A 20,070-nucleotide genomic window follows, 5' to 3' on the forward strand; every position below is an offset into this window, starting at 1 on the left:
ATGTATGTATTTTTGTGATGTGTGTATTTTATTATTAATGTTTGTATTTTGACCAGGGATGTGTATAGTGTGTCTATTTTATGCAATGTATGTATTTTGAGTAATTTGTATTTTTGCAATGTACGAAGTTTGGAGTATGTGGATTGTGTGTTTAATTTGTGTATTTTATTATTAGTGTGTCTATGTGTATTTTGTGTTTAATGTATGTAATATATTTATAATGTGTGTATTTGGATCAAGGATGTGTATAGTGATTATTTATATTTGGTATAGTTTATGTATATTATGCAATGTATGTATTTTTATTAAATGTATTGTGTATTTTGTGTTTAATCTATGTATTTTAATATTAGTGTGTGTATTTTTTACTGGAGATGTGTTTAGTGTGTGTTTATGTGTGTGAAGTGTGTCCATGTTTATTTTGTGTTTAATGAATGTAATTTATTTATAATGTGTGTTTGGATCGGGGATGTGTATAGTGTTTATTTATATTTGGTATAGTCTATGTATTTATGCAATGTATGTATTTTTGTGATGTGTGTTTTTCGTGTTTAATGTTTGTATTTTATTATTAATGTTTGTATTTTGACCAGGGATGTGTATAGTGTGTCTAATTTATGCAATGTATGTATTTTGAGTAATTTGTATTTTTTCAATGTACGAAGTTTGGAGTATGTGGATTGTGTGTTTACTTTGTGTATTTTATTATTAGTGTGTCTATGTGTATTTTGTGTTTAGTGTATGTAATATATTTATAATGTGTGTATTTGGATCGGGGATGTGTATAGTGTTTATTTATATTTGGTATAGTTTGTGTATATTATGTAATGTATTTATTTTTATTAAATGTATTGTGTTCAATGTATGCTATGGAGTGTGTCTGTGTGAGAATTGTGTATTTTGTGTTTAATCTATGTATTTTAATATTAGTGTGTGTATTTTTGACTGGAGATGTGTGTAGTGTGTGTTTATGTGTGTGAAGTGTGTCTATGTGTATTTTGTGTTTAATGTATGTAATGTGTGTTTGGATCGCGGATGTGTATAGTGTTTATTTATATTTGGTATAGTCTATGTATTTATGCAATGTATGTATTTTTGTTATGTGTGTATTTTATTATTAATGTTTGTATTTTGACCAGGGATGTGTATAGTGTGTCTATTTTATGCAATGTATGTATTTTGAGTAATTTGTATTTTTGCAATGTACGAAGTTTGGAGTATGTGGATTGTGTGTTTAATTTGTGTATTTTATTATTAGTGTGTCTATGTGTATTTTGTGTTTAATGTATGTAATATATTTATAATGTGTGTATTTGGATCAAGGATGTGTATAGTGATTATTTATATTTGGTATAGTTTATGTATATTATGCAATGTATGTATTTTTATTAAATGTATTGTGTATTTTGTGTTTAATCTATGTATTTTAATATTAGTGTGTGTATTTTTTTACTGGAGATGTGTTTAGTGTGTGTTTATGTGTGTGAAGTGTGTCTATGTTTATTTTGTGTTTAATGAATGTAATTTATTTATAATGTGTGTTTGGATCGGGGATGTGTATAGTGCTTATTTATATTTGGTATATTCTATGTATTTATGCAATGTATGTATTTTTGTGATGTGTGTATTTTATTATTAATGTTTGTATTTTGACCAGGGATGTGTATAGTGTGTCTATTTTATGCAATGTATGTATTTTGAGTAATTTGTATTTTTGCAATGTACGAAGTTTGGAGTATGTGGATTGTGTGTTTAATTTGTGTATTTTATTATTAGTGTGTCTATGTGTATTTTGTGTTTAATGTATGTAATATATTTATAATGTGTGTATTTGGATCAAGGATGTGTATAGTGATTATTTATATTTGGTATAGTTTATGTATATTATGCAATGTATGTATTTTTATTAAATGTATTGTGTATTTTGTGTTTAATCTATGTATTTTAATATTAGTGTGTGTATTTTTTACTGGAGATGTGTTTAGTGTGTGTTTATGTGTGTGAAGTGTGTCTATGTTTATTTTGTGTTTAATGAATGTAATTTATTTATAATGTGTGTTTGGATCGGGGATGTGTATAGTGTTTATTTATATTTGGTATAGTCTATGTATTTATGCAATGTATGTATTTTTGTGATGTGTGTTTTTCGTGTTTAATGTTTGTATTTTATTATTAATGTTTGTATTTTGACCAGGGATGTGTATAGTGTGTCTAATTTATGCAATGTATGTATTTTGAGTAATTTGTATTTTTTCAATGTACGAAGTTTGGAGTATGTGGATTGTGTGTTTACTTTGTGTATTTTATTATTAGTGTGTCTATGTGTATTTTGTGTTTAGTGTATGTAATATATTTATAATGTGTGTATTTGGATCGGGGATGTGTATAGTGTTTATTTATATTTGGTATAGTTTGTGTATATTATGTAATGTATTTATTTTTATTAAATGTATTGTGTTCAATGTATGCTATGGAGTGTGTCTGTGTGAGAATTGTGTATTTTGTGTTTAATCTATGTATTTTAATATTAGTGTGTGTATTTTTGACTGGAGATGTGTGTAGTGTGTGTTTATGTGTGTGAAGTGTGTCTATGTGTATTTTGTGTTTAATGTATGTAATGTGTGTTTGGATCGAGGATGTGTATAGTGTTTATTTATATTTGGTATAGTCTATGTATTTATGCAATGTATGTATTTTTGTTATGTGTGTATTTTATTATTAATGTTTGTATTTTGACCAGGGATGTGTATAGTGTGTCTATTTTATGCAATGTATGTATTTTGAGTAATTTGTATTTTTGCAATGTACGAAGTTTGGAGTATGTGGATTGTGTGTTTAATTTGTGTATTTTATTATTAGTGTGTCTATGTGTATTTTGTGTTTAATGTATGTAATATATTTATAATGTGTGTATTTGGATCAAGGATGTGTATAGTGATTATTTATATTTGGTATAGTTTATGTATATTATGCAATGTATGTATTTTTATTAAATGTATTGTGTATTTTGTGTTTAATCTATGTATTTTAATATTAGTGTGTGTATTTTTTTACTGGAGATGTGTTTAGTGTGTGTTTATGTGTGTGAAGTGTGTCTATGTTTATTTTATGTTTAATGAATGTAATTTATTTATAATGTGTGTTTGGATCGGGGATGTGTATAGTGTTTATTTATATTTGGTATAGTCTATGTATTTATGCAATGTATGTATTTTTGTGATGTGTGTTTTTCGTGTTTAATGTGTGTATTTTATTATTAATGTTTGTATTTTGACCAGGGATGTGTATAGTGTGTCTAATTTATGCAATGTATGTATTTTGAGTAATTTGTATTTTTGCAATGTACGAAGTTTGGAGTATGTGGATTGTGTTTACTTTGTGTATTTTATTATTAGTGTGTCTATGTGTATTTTGTGTTTAATGTATGTAATATATTTATAATGTGTGTATTTGGATCAAGGATGTGTATAGTGTTTATTTATATTTGGTATAGTTTGTGTATATTATGCAATGTATGTATTTTATTAAATGTATTGTGTTCAATGTATGCTATGGAGTGTGTCTGTGTGTGAATTGTGTATTTTGTGTTTAATCTATGTATTTTAATGTTAGTGTTTGTATTTTTGACTGGAGATGTGTTTAGTGTTGTTTATGTGTGTGAAGTGTGTCTGTGTGTATTTTGTGTTTAATGTATGTAATTTATTTATAATGTGTGTTTGGATCGGGAATGTGTATAGTGTTTATTTATATTTGGTATAGTCTATGTATTTATGCAATGTATGTATTTTTGTGATGTGTGTATTTTATTATTAATGTTTGTATTTTGACCAGGGATGTGTATAGTGTGTCTAATTTATGCAATGTATGTATTTTGAGTAATTTGTATTTTTGCAATGTACGAAGTTTGGAGTATGTGGATTTTGTGTTTAATTTGTGTATTTTATTATTAGTATGTCTATGTGTATTTTGTGTTTAATGTATGTAATATATTTATAATGTGTGTATTTGGATCAAGGATGTGTATAGTGATTATTATATTTGGTATAGTTTATGTATATTATGCAATGTATGTATTTTTATTAAATGTATTGTGTATTTTGTGTTTAATCTATGTATTTTAATATTTGTGTGTGTATTTTTTACTGGAGATGTGTTTAGTGTGTGTTTATGTGTGTGAAGTGTGTCTATGTTTATTTTGTGTTTAATGAATGTAATTTATTTATAATGTGTGTTTGGATCGGGGATGTGTATAGTGTTTATTTATATTTGGTATAGTCTATGTATTTATGCAATGTATGTATTTTTGTGATGTGTGTTTTTCGTGTTTAATGTTTGTATTTTATTATTAATGTTTGTATTTTGACCAGGGATGTGTATAGTGTGTCTAATTTATGCAATGTATGTATTTTGAGTAATTTGTATTTTTTCAATGTACGAAGTTTGGAGTATGTGGATTGTGTGTTTACTTTGTGTATTTTATTATTAGTGTGTCTATGTGTATTTTGTGTTTAGTGTATGTAATATATTTATAATGTGTGTATTTGGATCGGGGATGTGTATAGTGTTTATTTATATTTGGTATAGTTTGTGTATATTATGTAATGTATTTATTTTTATTAAATGTATTGTGTGCAATGTATGCTATGGAGTGTGTCTGTGTGAGAATTGTGTATTTTGTGTTTAATCTATGTATTTTAATATTAGTGTGTGTATTTTTGACTGGAGATGTGTGTAGTGTGTGTTTATGTGTGTGAAGTGTGTCTATGTGTATTTTGTGTTTAATGTATGTAATGTGTGTTTGGATCGAGGATGTGTATAGTGTTTATTTATATTTGGTATAGTCTATGTATTTATGCAATGTATGTATTTTTGTTATGTGTGTATTTTATTATTAATGTTTGTATTTTGACCAGGGATGTGTATAGTGTGTCTATTTTATGCAATGTACGAAGTTTGGAGTATGTGGATTGTGTGTTTAATTTATGTTTTTTATTATTAGTGTGTCTATGTGTATTTTGTGTTTAATGTATGTAATATATTTATAATGTGTGTATTTGGATCAAGGATGTGTATAGTGATTATTTATATTTGGTATAGTTTATGTATATATTATGCAATGTATTTATTTTTATTCACAAAATACACACACTATGCATACTAAACTACATACATGATACACAAAATACACACGACCCACGTTATACATAGCATAACCAAACAAAAAATATACATAGTAATATAAATTACACATATAGCACAAAGTATAAACACGCAATATACACACTATGCACAAATTACATATTACACACAAAATATACATGTACAAAAAATAAACACACAACTCTCACCATAAACACATTATACATATACGCACACTTTACATACTAATCTACACACACAATACACAAAATACAAGTATTACACCCACACAACACAAAATACACATATCAAAACAAACGGGCTAAATAAACTATACTCCAAATACACACATGGCACACCGTATAAACACAATGTACACATATAGAAAATACACACATAGCACACACCCTAAACAAATTATGCACAAAATATAAGCATAACATCTATATGTACACATCACAAAATACACACACTATGCATACTAAACTACATACATGATACACAAAATACACACGACCCACATTATACAAAGCATAACCAATACAAAAAATATACATAGTAATATAAATTACACACATAGCACAAAGTATAAACACGCAATATACACACTATGCACAAATTACACATTACACACAAAATATTCATGTACAAAAAATAAACACCGAACTCACAACATAAACACATTATACGTATACACACTGTACGCAATATACACTGTACATAAAACCTACGCACACCATACACAAAATACAAGTATTATGCCCATAGAAAAACACAACACAAAATACTCACATCAAAACAAACAGGCTAAATATACACATGGCACACGACCCGCACAAAACACATTCACTACACAAAAAGTATACACGCAATATACACACTATGCACAAATTACACATTGCATACAAAATATACATGTACAAAATATAAACACAGAGATCGCACCATAAACACATTATAGATATACACACACTGTACATACTAACCTACACACATTATACACAAAATACAAGTATTTCACCCACACAATACAAAATACACACATCAAAATAAACGGGCTAAATAAACTATGTACAAAATACACATACAGAAAATACACACATAGCACACATCTTAAACAAATTATGATCAAAATATAAGCACACTAAGCATACTAAACTACATACATGATACACAAAATACACACGACCCGCATTATACAAAGCATAACCAGTACAGAGAATATACATACTACTAGTAATTACACACATAGCACAAAGTATAAACACATCATACACAAAATACAAGCATTATAACCACATTTACACACAACAAAAAATACACACTTCAAATATTGTAGATAATACACAAAATAAATGCACACTTTACACAAACTATAAACACAATACACACAATATTGCACATAATATACAAAATGTACATTACACACTATGTAAACAAAATACACACTCAATACACAAAATACGCAAAGCGTACAACAAATACCTACAATACTCCCAATATGCACACATTGCACATGCTGCTCTACACTCACTGTAAACAAAATAAACAAGCATATAAAACACACATATACCACACACTATAAGCACGTTATACACAAAATACAAGCAATGCACCCACAATCACATCACATAATACATAAAAATTATAAACACACGCTGCATGTACTAATAACAAAACAAACGAACTATATATACTAATCACAAAACAAACGAACTATACACAATATACACAAAACAAACTAACTAAATATAATATACACAAAACACATTCACTATACCAAAAGTATACACGCAATATACACACTATGCACAAATTACACATTACACACAAAATATACACGTACAAAAAATAAACACACAGCTCTCACCATAAACACATTATACATATACGCACACTTTACATACTAATCTACACACACAATACACAAAATACAAGTATTACACCCACACAACACAAAATACACATATCAAAACAAACGGGCTAAATAAACTATACTCAAAATACATACATGGCACACCGTATAAACACAATGTACACATATAGAAAATACACACATAGCATACACCTTAAACAAATTATGCACAAAATACAAGCATAACACCTACATGTACACATCACAAAATACACACACTACGCATACTAAACTACATACATGATACACAAAATACACACGACCCACGTTATACATAGCATAACCAAACAAAAAATATACATAGTAATATAAATTACACATATAGCACAAAGTATAAACACACAATATACACACTATGCACAAATTACATATTACACACAAAATATACATGTACAAAAAATAAACACACAACTCTCACCATAAACACATTATACATATACGCACACTTTACATACTAATCTACACACACAATACACAAAATACAAGTATTACACCCACACAACACAAAATACACATATCAAAACAAACGGGCTAAATAAACTATACTCCAAATACACACATGGCACACCGTATAAACACAATGTACACATATAGAAAATACACACATAGCACACACCTTAAACAAATTATGCACAAAATATAAGCATAACATCTACATGTACACATCACAAAATACACACACTATGCATACTAAACTACATACATGATACACAAAATACACACGACCCACATTATACAAAGCATAACCAATACAAAAAATATACATAGTACTATAAATTACACACATAGCACAAAGTATAAACACGCAATATACACACTATGCACAAATTACACATTACACACAAAATATTCATGTACAAAAAATAAACACCGAACTCACAACATAAACACATTATACATATACACACTGTACGCAATATACACCGTACATAAAACCTACGCACACCATACACAAAATACAAGTATTATGCCCATAGAAAAACATAACACAAAATACACACATCAAAACAAACAGGCTAAATATACACATGGCACACCGTATAAACACAATGTACACTTCCAAAAAATACACACATAACGCACAACATAAACAAATTATGCACAAAATATAAGCATTGCATCTACATATACACATCACAAAACAAACGAACTATATACAATATACACAAAACAAACTAACTAAATATAATATACACAAAACACATTCACTATACCCAAAGTATACACGCAATATACACACTATGCACAAATTACACATTACACACAAAATATACATGTACAAAAAATAAACACACAGCTCTCACCATAAACACATTATACATATACGCACACTTTACATACTAATCTACACACACAATACACAAAATACAAGTATTACACCCACACAAAACAAAATACACATATCAAAACAAACGGGCTAAATAAACTATACTCCAAATACACACATGGCACACCGTATAAACACAATGTACACATATAGAAAATACACACATAGCATACACCTTAAACAAATTATGCACAAAATACAAGCATAACACCTACATGTACACATCACAAAATACACACACTATGCATACTAAACTACATACATGATACACAAAATACACACGACCCACATTATACAAAGCATAACCAATACAAAAAATATACATAGTACTATAAATTACACACATAGCACAAAGTATAAACACGCAATAAACACACTATGCACAAATTACACATTACACACAAAATATTCATGTACAAAAAATAAACACCGACCTCACAACATAAACACATTATACATATACACACTGTACGCAATATACACCGTACATAAAACCTACGCACACCATACACAAAATACAAGTATTATGCCCATAGAAAAACATAACACAAAATACACACATCAAAACAAACAGGCTAAATATACACATGGCACACCGTATAAACACAATGTACACTTCCAAAAAATACACACATAACGCACAACATAAACAAATTATGCACAAAATATAAGCATTGCATCTACATATACACATCACAAAATACACACTATGCATACTAATATACACACATTATACACAAAATACACAGACTACACACATTATAAATATAGAAAATATAAATAGTACTACACTACATACAAGCATTATAACCACATTTACACACAACACAAAATACACACAACACATACAATATTGCACATAATATACAACATACACATTACGCACTATATACACAAAATACAGACACTTAATGCACAAAATACGCAAAGCATACAAAAAAAACCTACAATATGAGGTGCTAATGGACTCCGAGAAGTTGGGGCAGGTGTCGATGCTGGCTGGCCGAAGAAGCAGCGCCTGAACTATTCCGGTGATTACGCCGGCGGCAGCAGCAGCGGTTCCCACGACCTCCCCGAAGATGCTCAGGAGACCCCGTCCCCTCCCGCGTTTACTCGCCGCACTCGCCCGGTTGGTCAAAGGCAGGCGCAACTGGCTTGCCAGAGGTCCCAGGAGGTCCAGTCGGCATCCCCCTCTGTTGGCAGCTCGACAGCCGACCTCGTCTTCTTGGCGCGTCAACAAGCGCGGGCTCAGATGATCAAGGTCATAGATCAATGGAAGAATGTAACTGACCCCGAGGAGAAGAGTTTTTTTCACGCGGTGCTCGTGAGTATGCGAGAGGATTTGAATCCCGCCGCGGCACAGGTGGGGGGCTCTGACGCGGGCACAGATGCCGCAGATTTGGGGGTCCCGGATAGCGGCGACAACGGTGACGACAGCGAGGAGTGAGGTGGAGGCGGAGGCGGGGGGCTCGTGCGTGGATTATGAGTTTTTTTTTAAAGTAATGAATTTTTTTAATTAATGTACTTTTTAAAATTTTAATATTATTATTGAATTTTCCCGTATATGTGTCGTAAATTTAATTCCGTATTTTATGTGATTGTTAATTATTTGTTTTTAGTGCTGATGATGTGGCTAGGCTATGGCTGGGCTATTGCTTGTCCAGTTGCTTGTTCTGATGATGTGGCAGAGGGGATTTTAGTGCTGATGATGTGGCAGAGGAGTTTGTGGCTGGGCTATGGCTGGCCTATTGCTTGTCCACTTCCTATTGTGGATGCTCTTAGCCGGAGCAATTCAAGGAAAGAAGAGCACTCGCCTTACCACAAAAATCCTCTTTCCGAGATCGACACCATCATCATCTCATAGGTCTCTAATTTCTCCATTTCCATTATTCAATTCGAAAAATCCCCAATCATCTATCAAATCGAATTAAAACAGAGCACATTTTGATGTAAACGAATTCAATCGGCGTGGTGCAGGTAGTGCCACCCAGCAGAAAACAACCGGCAACAATGGCGGCGTGATTCCCCCGACCGTGACGAGAAGCCTGTAACACCCCGTAAAAACAAAAAAAAAGAAGAAAAAAAATCAATTATTTATTCCAAATTTGTAGTCAACTATTTGGTCAAATATATTTCTCCAAACCCCATCACCAAACGATTTCCCCATATCCCTACTCCCTAAAATCTCTCCAACAAACCAAATCTCCACAGAATTATTATATATCTCAACAACTCCATATCAGTTTCAAATCTACAATTTATACGTGAATATATACGCCCACACCGTCCCACAAATTTTTCATCACATCTGGAGTAGGGCAGCCGTGAGTTTCATTCCTCCCTGAAATTGCAAAATCTGACCCCGTTACAAAAAGGTATATCCCTCCAGCAACCAATTCCCCTTTCTCTTCATGTGTTTGCATCTCACATAATACCCAACCAAAAACCAAACTTTGAATCGAACATAAAAAAATGAAATAAAAGGTTTAAAATTTGGGGAAAAGGAGAGAGAGATGACCGGGGTACGAAATTGGTGCTTCTGTGAAGTAATTTTAAGAGTGAGCTTGATGTTTTAGTGAATTTTGGAAGAAGGCGACGGGAAATTGACTTTTCTCTCAAATTGGGATCTTGTCATGTGAGGGAAAGAGATGAAGGAGGAAGGGAGAGGTGGGGCCGATAGTGGAGAAGGGAGTATTGCTTGGTGGGTCATTATTCTTGGGCCTCCCTTCTTTTTATTTTTGGAGAAATAAGGGTGGGTAATATAATTCTATTGGGCCTCTTTTGGAGTTATAATAGTTGGGCTTCTTAATTTAATTGAAGGAATAAGTTGGACTAAGTAAATAATTAATTTGATTCTTGGGCTGATAAATTAATCGTGGGGAATTATTTAATTTGCTCTCGAATAATTTGAAGTACGAATAATTTCATCTTAAGTCCGAAATAAATATATTTTTAGAGGAAATGAAGGCGAGAATTTAATTATACGCTTAAATAATTTTTGGGAATTTATTCCGACATCGTGGTGGAAATACGAGGAGCCAACGGAGGAACTTTAGACGGCCGCCGGAAGATCGAAAACTGAGAAATGAGATAAATGATTTTTAATTAGGGTGCATGCATCTTATTTATTTGCTTGATTTATTGTGTTGATTTATGTGTTATTTAAATACTAAAGGTGATTTCTTGCAAGCGAGACGTGATATCAAGGGAAAGGAAACAATTTTGGATTAAGAACTTGAGGTGGGCTTTCTTTTTAAATAAGGGCTATGCCATAAGTATTTTTTTATGTGAAAATGATATGAATATTTGTCATGCCGTATTTTGTTTTATTCTATGGAACCTATCTGATGTGGCTTTTGCCATCAATGGATAATCGAATTCGGGTATGTCTAGGGAGTGAGTACCTATTCAGGCTAGTGTACACCTATGGAGATCGTGAGTCGTCTTTTGGGTCGGCTGGTCTAGTGACTTGGAATGTGGCCACATTCTTTGTCATCAATGGTAGACATCTAAGGGAAAATGACTGCAGTCACGAATTTTACGATGGAAATGATTTTAGTGTCTTGGGCGATTTCTAAAGTTAAAACCCCAAGGTCACTCAATGGTGGCTTGATAAATACTTTTTATAAAATATTTTCGGCATGAGTCCACTGAGTGCATCAAGTACTCAGCCCTACATTTCTTTTTTAAAATGTGCAGGTTGAGCGTGACGGGTGTGGTGGGTGTTGAGCAAGACCGTTGAAGAAATTTAAGTGTTTAGAATGTGTCATGTCTTCACACGTGACATATTCCTTCTCTCAAATGCTTCCGCTAAGTAATTGTCCTTCTTTTGAGTTCTTGTATCGCTGAGATAATATTCATTTTTGAGTTGTTGATTATTGAGATACTCTGATTTTATTCGAGCTATTCCCATTTGTTTCGAGCTATGGTCGAATTGTGTTGTTTTCCCCTTTCTTCCCCGCTTCTTTAATCCTCCCCTAGTCGTGATCAACCGTGTTTTCTATCCTTAGAAAATGCGGGCGTGACAAAGCCGCTCGTCATGCCTATCTCGAGACCTCGACATCAATCCTAAAACCCTAACAAACCCTAATTCATCCTACATTGCGCTTCTGCTTGAAGACATTCACAAATTCCACCAAAACAAAGTTCCACCGGCGTCGTTTCCTCTGCCGCCGGGCGTGACCAAAGCGTGTTCCATCCTGGAAGCCGTCGCCGATCTCAACTTCAGCACAACATCGAATCTGTCGATGACGGAGCAACTCAAGGCGAGGAAGGCGAAGCAGGATCCAATTTTGGAATCGGAGATCGTAGGGAGCGATGACCTAATGCAGCCTAGCTTCCACAAATATGTGACGGGTTAGGACGGGCGCCGGAGACGACGAAGACTTGGAAGAGCAGGAATCCTTCGGCAGCAATAGCCGGGAGCCAGCAGCAGTGGACGTGTTCTTCAAGCTGGGAGCCTAATTTAGCAGAATCGACGAGATTGGTGGGGTATCAGAGGCACACAGCGGCGTCGGAGTCGGCGAGAGTAGTTGATGAAGGTGGCAAAGAATAATGGAATTGGAAGGGCGAGAATTGCGAGTCGAGTTTCGCAAAGAATTCTATCGCATACTGCAAAGAATAAATATTATTTATTTCATATTTTAAATGAATATTTATTAAAATAATTAGGGAGTAAAAAATTATAATTAATCGTCTAATTTGGTCAAAATCGGGATTAAATCCGTTGACCGTTAAAAACAAACGGAACAGTTAGTCCAGGACCAATTGTGATCCAATTTGAAATGTTCAGGATGCAAAAATTCAAAAGATAAATTTTAGGACCAAAATCGTAAAATGGGCATATGTTCATGTCACGCCCGCATTTTCTCAGGATAGGAAACACGGTTGATCGCGACTAGGGGAGGATTGAAGAGGCGGGGAAGAAGGGGGAAAACAACACAACTCAACCATTGCCCGAAACAAATGGGAATAGCTCGAATAAAATCAGAGTATCTCAACGATCAACAACTCAAAAGAAACAATATTTAGCGGAAGCATTTGAGAGAAGGAATATGCCACGTGTGAAGACATGACACATTCTAAACACTTAATTTCTTCAACGGTCTTGCTCAACACCCACCGCACCCGTCACGCTCAACCTGCAATTTTTAAAAGAAAAGCAGGGCTGAGTACTTGATGCACTCAATGGACTCATGCCGAAAACATTTTATAAAAAGTATTTATCATGCCACCATTGAGTGACCTTGGGGTTTTAACTTTAGAAATCGCCCAAGACACTAAAATCATTTCCATCGTAAAACTCGTGACTGCAGTCATTTTCCCATAGATGTCTACCATATCTGATCCATTGATGACAAGGAATGTGGCCACATCCCAAGTCACTAGACCGGCCGACCCAAAAGACAGCTCACGATCTCCATAGGTGTACACTAGCCTGAATAGGGACTCACTCCCTAGACAGACCCGAATTCGATTATCCATTGATGGCAAAAGCCACATCAGATAGGTTCCATAGAATAAAACAAAACACGGCATGACAAATATTCATATCATTTTCACATAAAAAGTATACTTAGGGCATTGCCCTTATTTAAAAAGAAAGCCCACCTCGAACGCTTAACTCCTCAACACTTTCTTGTTTCAACCGCAACAACGTGCACAAGTTCACCCTTTTTGAAATATCATGATATGCAAAATTAGACTTTGCAAAATAAATAAATTTAACAATGCATGCATCTTAAGTGCGTGCTCAATTTATTCTCCCATCATTTCTTAGAAGCTATATCCTCGTATTTTATGGCTCAAAACATCACTTAAGTGATCTGCCAACAAAACTTAATTTATCCCATAACTATGCAAAGTATAAATATTCCCAACTAAAGAATAATAACCACCATAACACATTTTCTACCCAATACTATTCCAATTAATTAGTCCATCGACAAATCTAAGAGTAACAACTAATTAAGAAAAAAAAAAAAAGGTAGTACACATATCCTCACAGCCACCAACGTACATATACATATCTTCCAAATCCACAATACATAGTTATCAATTCCCCACTTTAAAATTAATATACAATAATCCTCATTGAACCCCCATCAAATAATATAACTAGTAGTGCTTAAACAATTAAAACAAGAAAAAGGGAAAGGAGTTGGCAACATATTTTACTCCCAACTTAGCACATGTATATACTCCCTCAACACACACGTACGTGTACAAAAGAAGGAAGAAATTAGTAAAAAGTATACTCCCAACCGTCAATGCATCTCTCTCTATCTCAAATCCCTCTCTGTTCTTCCTCCCTCTCTCTCTCCTTCTGCCTTTCTTCCCCAATTCACCAAAACATCAAGCTCACTCTCCAAATTACTTCACAGAAGCACCAATTTCGTACCCCGGTCATCTCTCTCTCCTTTTCCCCAAATTTGAAACCTTTTATTTCATTTTTTTTATGCTCGATTCAAAGTTTGGTTTTTGGTTGGGTATTATGTGAGATGCAAACACATGAAGAGAAAGGAGAATTGGTTGCTAGGAGGGATATACCTTTTTGTAAGGGGGACAGATTTTGCAATTTCAGGGAGGAATGAAACTCACGGCTGCCCTACTCCAGATGTGATGAAAAATTTGTGGGACAGTGTGGGCGTATATATTCACGTATAAATTGTAGATTTGAAACTGATATGGAGTTGTTGAGATATATAATAATTCTGTGGAGATTTGGTTTGTTGGAGAGATTTTAGGGAGTGGAGATATTGATGAAGAAACGTGTAGAATGAAATTAGGAGAAGTAATTCATGTTGACTGAGGATTTGACTGCAGGATTAGAATAATAAATTAATATTTCGGCTTCTTAAAAAAAATTCCATAGGCTCTCAAAATAAAACGGAACGATAGTTGGCTAAAAAAATTCGACAGTAATCCAAAAATAACTTAAAGGAATAGAAAAAGTCGGGCGTCACAATCTACCTATCTTAACAAAAATTTCGTCCCGAAATTTGCAAAAATATAACTAAATGGTTCCTAGTACTCTCCATCTTATCCTCAAATTCTCAAGCGCATTCATCGCAACCACAATATTACTATTGGTTTGGGGGTGGAGCTGGGTCTCGTCTTGGGTCGGCTTGAATTGCTTGAAGTTGTGGGCGTGGCCCTTGGTCGTTTTGCCTTGCACCCACTCCAACATTCTTACTTGGGCAATCTCTAGAGAAATGGCCATTTCCACCACAATTGTAACATCCATCAAACTTGAGTCTACACTCTCCACGATGGTTCCTAGAGCATATAGTGCATGGAGGAATCCTAGGTTGGAAATTACCCCTCTGATTGGGGGCAGTCTGGATATGTTGTTGCCTCTTATTTTCATATGGACCCTGATCCCCATCCCATTTCCTCTTGTCTCGAGAGTTATGTTGTTGCTGTGGTGTTGGTGGTGTAGGATTCGCTACCGTCTCATCCTTAGGCAATGCCTCTTCCACATCTAAAGCGCAACTCAAAATCTCAGAGTATGTAACTCCTCTACGGCTGGCCACGGCTACCCTTATTTCGTGTCTAAGACCAGAACGAAATTTTTCGGCCATTTTCTCATCTGTGTCTACCAACTCGGGTGCATATCGGGTCATTTCACAAAGAGCACGGTCGTACTCCGTCACCATCATGCTTCCTTGTTTTAGGGTGTGGAACTCAACTATCTTTGCCCGTCTGTAGCTCATGGGAATGTACTTGTTGTACACCTCCTCTTTGAATTCATTCCATGTCAGGGCCTCACGGCGTGCGGGGTTCATTGTTCTTCGCTTAGTATCCCACCAAAAATCGGCAGGCCCAGTTAATTGAAAAGTTACACAAGCGACACGTTCCCTATCTGTGCACTCCATAAACTTGAATATACGCTCGAGGGCGCGTATCCAGGCCTCTGCCTTTGGTGGCTCTCCAAGTCCATCAAACTGTGGGGGGTTTTGCTTCAAAAATGTCTTGATGTATCCTTTTTCTTGAGGTGGAGGTGGGGGTGGTGGTGGTGGCGGGAGTTGATTTCCAACACTCTCCTCGGACCGTTCCTCCCCATTGCGCCCTACTCGTGGACCACGTCCACGTCCATCTCCACGTCCACGTCTCGGTGGCATTCTGTTTCATAGGCACACGAGTTAGTACGATTGCTCATATTCCAACTTCACCACTTTCATATCTTTTCATACATCATAATACTGACTTCTCTTCTCATTCTTCGATTTTCCTTGCCTCGTATTTTTGATAAATTAGGGATTCGCCCCACACTTTCAGATTCTCGTTCATTTTTGTCACTCGGGAAAGTGATAGATTATCTCAACTTAAAACTACGGTTCGCGTGTATTCAATCTAGCCTACAACATAAGCACTCTATGTTCGCCACGTACTTCATCATCTCTCATCTCAACATCTACCACAATTAACGTCATTCATACCACAAGATAAACACACAACATTTTCACATCTCATAGCTAAACACTTTCGCACTTCACATTTGCATTCATAAAATTTTGACACAAAAGCTTTCTTCAAACTCTTTCACACTTTCCTAAAATTTCCACATCTCACTTTTAAAGTAAAAGTTTTGACTCAAAACTAAAATATACTTTCGCATCAACTTTCATCCATCGTATAAAACACTCCATAGAATAACGCATCTTACTTTGCACCTCATAACATAAATATCATCATACTTCCATAGCTCAATTTTCCAAACGAAAAAGTTAAAACTATTTTTCTCGAAACTCAAAAATTTTCGAATAATTCATAAACACAGTATTTCCAATGATCAATTTTTTTTCATAAAAGATAAATCACCCCATTGCATAACATACATCTTTCTATCACCATAGATTTTCATCTTCTCGCAAAACACACACACACATATATATATACCATAGCTCCTCTATCCCATTGTAAAACATACTTTGTTTTCATAACCATAGCTCTTCTCATCTCATTTTCAGAAAACTTTCTTACAAAAATTTTCATAAAATAAATTACCTTTTTCTTGATTGAGCGTGGCGAAGTGGGATGTTGAGCCTTCAATGCATAATTATTATTATCATTATTATTATTATCACTATTATTTTAGTCTAGCGAAACAAGTCTAGACTAAGACTGAAAAGACTCTCGGGTCCAGAGCGGAAAGAAAAATTGCTATGATACCACTTTGTCACGCCCGTATTTTCTCAGGATAGGAAACACGGTTGATCGCGACTAGGGGAGGATTGAAGAGGCGGGGAAGAAAGGGGAAAACAACACAACTCAACCATTGCCCGAAACAAATGGGAATAGCTCGAATAAAATCAGAGTATCTCAACGATCAACAACTCAAAAGAAACAATATTTAGCGGAAGCATTTGAGAGAAGGAATATGCCACGTGTGAAGACATGACACATTCTAAACACTTAATTTCTTCAACGGTCTTGCTCAACACCCACCGCACCCGTCACGCTCAACCTGCAATTTTTAAAAGAAAAGCAGGGCTGAGTACTTGATGCACTCAATGGACTCATGCCGAAAACATTTTATAAAAAGTATTTATCATGCCACCATTGAGTGACCTTGGGGTTTTAACTTTAGAAATCGCCCAAGACACTAAAATCATTTCCATCGTAAAACTCGTGACTGCAGTCATTTTCCCATAGATGTCTACCATATCTGATCCATTGATGACAAGGAATGTGGCCACATCCCAAGTCACTAGACCGGCCGACCCAAAAGACAGCTCACGATCTCCATAGGTGTACACTAGCCTGAATAGGGACTCACTCCCTAGACAGACCCGAATTCGATTATCCATTGATGGCAAAAGCCACATCAGATAGGTTCCATAGAATAAAACAAAACACGGCATGACAAATATTCATATCATTTTCACATAAAAAGTATACTTAGGGCATTGCCCTTATTTAAAAAGAAAGCCCACCTCGAACGCTTAACTCCTCAACACTTTCTTGTTTCAACCGCAACAACGTGCACAAGTTCACCCTTTTTGAAATATCATGATATGCAAAATTAGACTTTGCAAAATAAATAAATTTAACAATGCATGCATCTTAAGTGCGTGCTCAATTTATTCTCCCATCATTTCTTAGAAGCTATATCCTCGTATTTTATGGCTCAAAACATCACTTAAGTGATCTGCCAACAAAACTTAATTTATCCCATAACTATGCAAAGTATAAATATTCCCAACTAAAGAATAATAACCACCATAACACATTTTCTACCCAATACTATTCCAATTAATTAGTCCATCGACAAATCTAAGAGTAACAACTAATTAAGAAAAAAAAAAAAAGGTAGTACACATATCCTCACAGCCACCAACGTACATATACATATCTTCCAAATCCACAATACATAGTTATCAATTCCCCACTTTAAAATTAATATACAATAATCCTCATTGAACCCCCATCAAATAATATAACTAGTAGTGCTTAAACAATTAAAACAAGAAAAAGGGAAAGGAGTTGGCAACATATTTTACTCCCAACTTAGCACATGTATATACTCCCTCAACACACACGTACGTGTACAAAAGAAGGAAGAAATTAGTAAAAAGTATACTCCCAACCGTCAATGCATCTCTCTCTATCTCAAATCCCTCTCTGTTCTTCCTCCCTCTCTCTCTCCTTCTGCCTTTCTTCCCCAATTCACCAAAACATCAAGCTCACTCTCCAAATTACTTCACAGAAGCACCAATTTCGTACCCCGGTCATCTCTCTCTCCTTTTCCCCAAATTTGAAACCTTTTATTTCATTTTTTTTATGCTCGATTCAAAGTTTGGTTTTTGGTTGGGTATTATGTGAGATGCAAACACATGAAGAGAAAGGAGAATTGGTTGCTAGGAGGGATATACCTTTTTGTAAGGGGGACAGATTTTGCAATTTCAGGGAGGAATGAAACTCACGGCTGCCCTACTCCAGATGTGATGAAAAATTTGTGGGACAGTGTGGGCGTATATATTCACGTATAAATTGTAGATTTGAAACTGATATGGAGTTGTTGAGATATATAATAATTCTGTGGAGATTTGGTTTGTTGGAGAGATTTTAGGGAGTGGAGATATTGATGAAGAAACGTGTAGAATGAAATTAGGAGAAGTAATTCATGTTGACTGAGGATTTGACTGCAGGATTAGAATAATAAATTAATATTTCGGCTTCTTAAAAAAAATTCCATAGGCTCTCAAAATAAAACGGAACGATAGTTGGCTAAAAAAATTCGACAGTAATCCAAAAATAACTTAAAGGAATAGAAAAAGTCGGGCGTCACAGTTCAGGACCAGTTTTGACTTTTACTGTATATTTTAATCCTTCCTTCAATTTATTTTATTTTAATATGGTACTTTAATTGATAAACACAAAAAATTAAAAGAAACAAAAATTGTGGAAAATGAGGATGAGTGGATTTATATGGTGCTATTGAGGATATTTTGGCGGGAAGATAAAATGTTTACGTGGTAGAAGAAAAATGGAATTGGTCAAATTTATAGGGCGGGATTGTAGTCCCATATTGTGAATACTCTCATTTTAGTTACACCAGATATGATTAGAATTAATAATTTACTAGTATTATTTTGTAGATTCAACTATCCACTAATAGTATATAAACATACACTTTTATTGATAATGTGAATCATATAATCTACTAAAATTATTTGTCACGACC

This window comes from Salvia splendens, unplaced genomic scaffold (genome assembly GCF_004379255.2).
Source record: "Salvia splendens isolate huo1 unplaced genomic scaffold, SspV2 ctg563, whole genome shotgun sequence".
Lineage (NCBI taxonomy): Eukaryota > Viridiplantae > Streptophyta > Magnoliopsida > Lamiales > Lamiaceae > Salvia > Salvia splendens.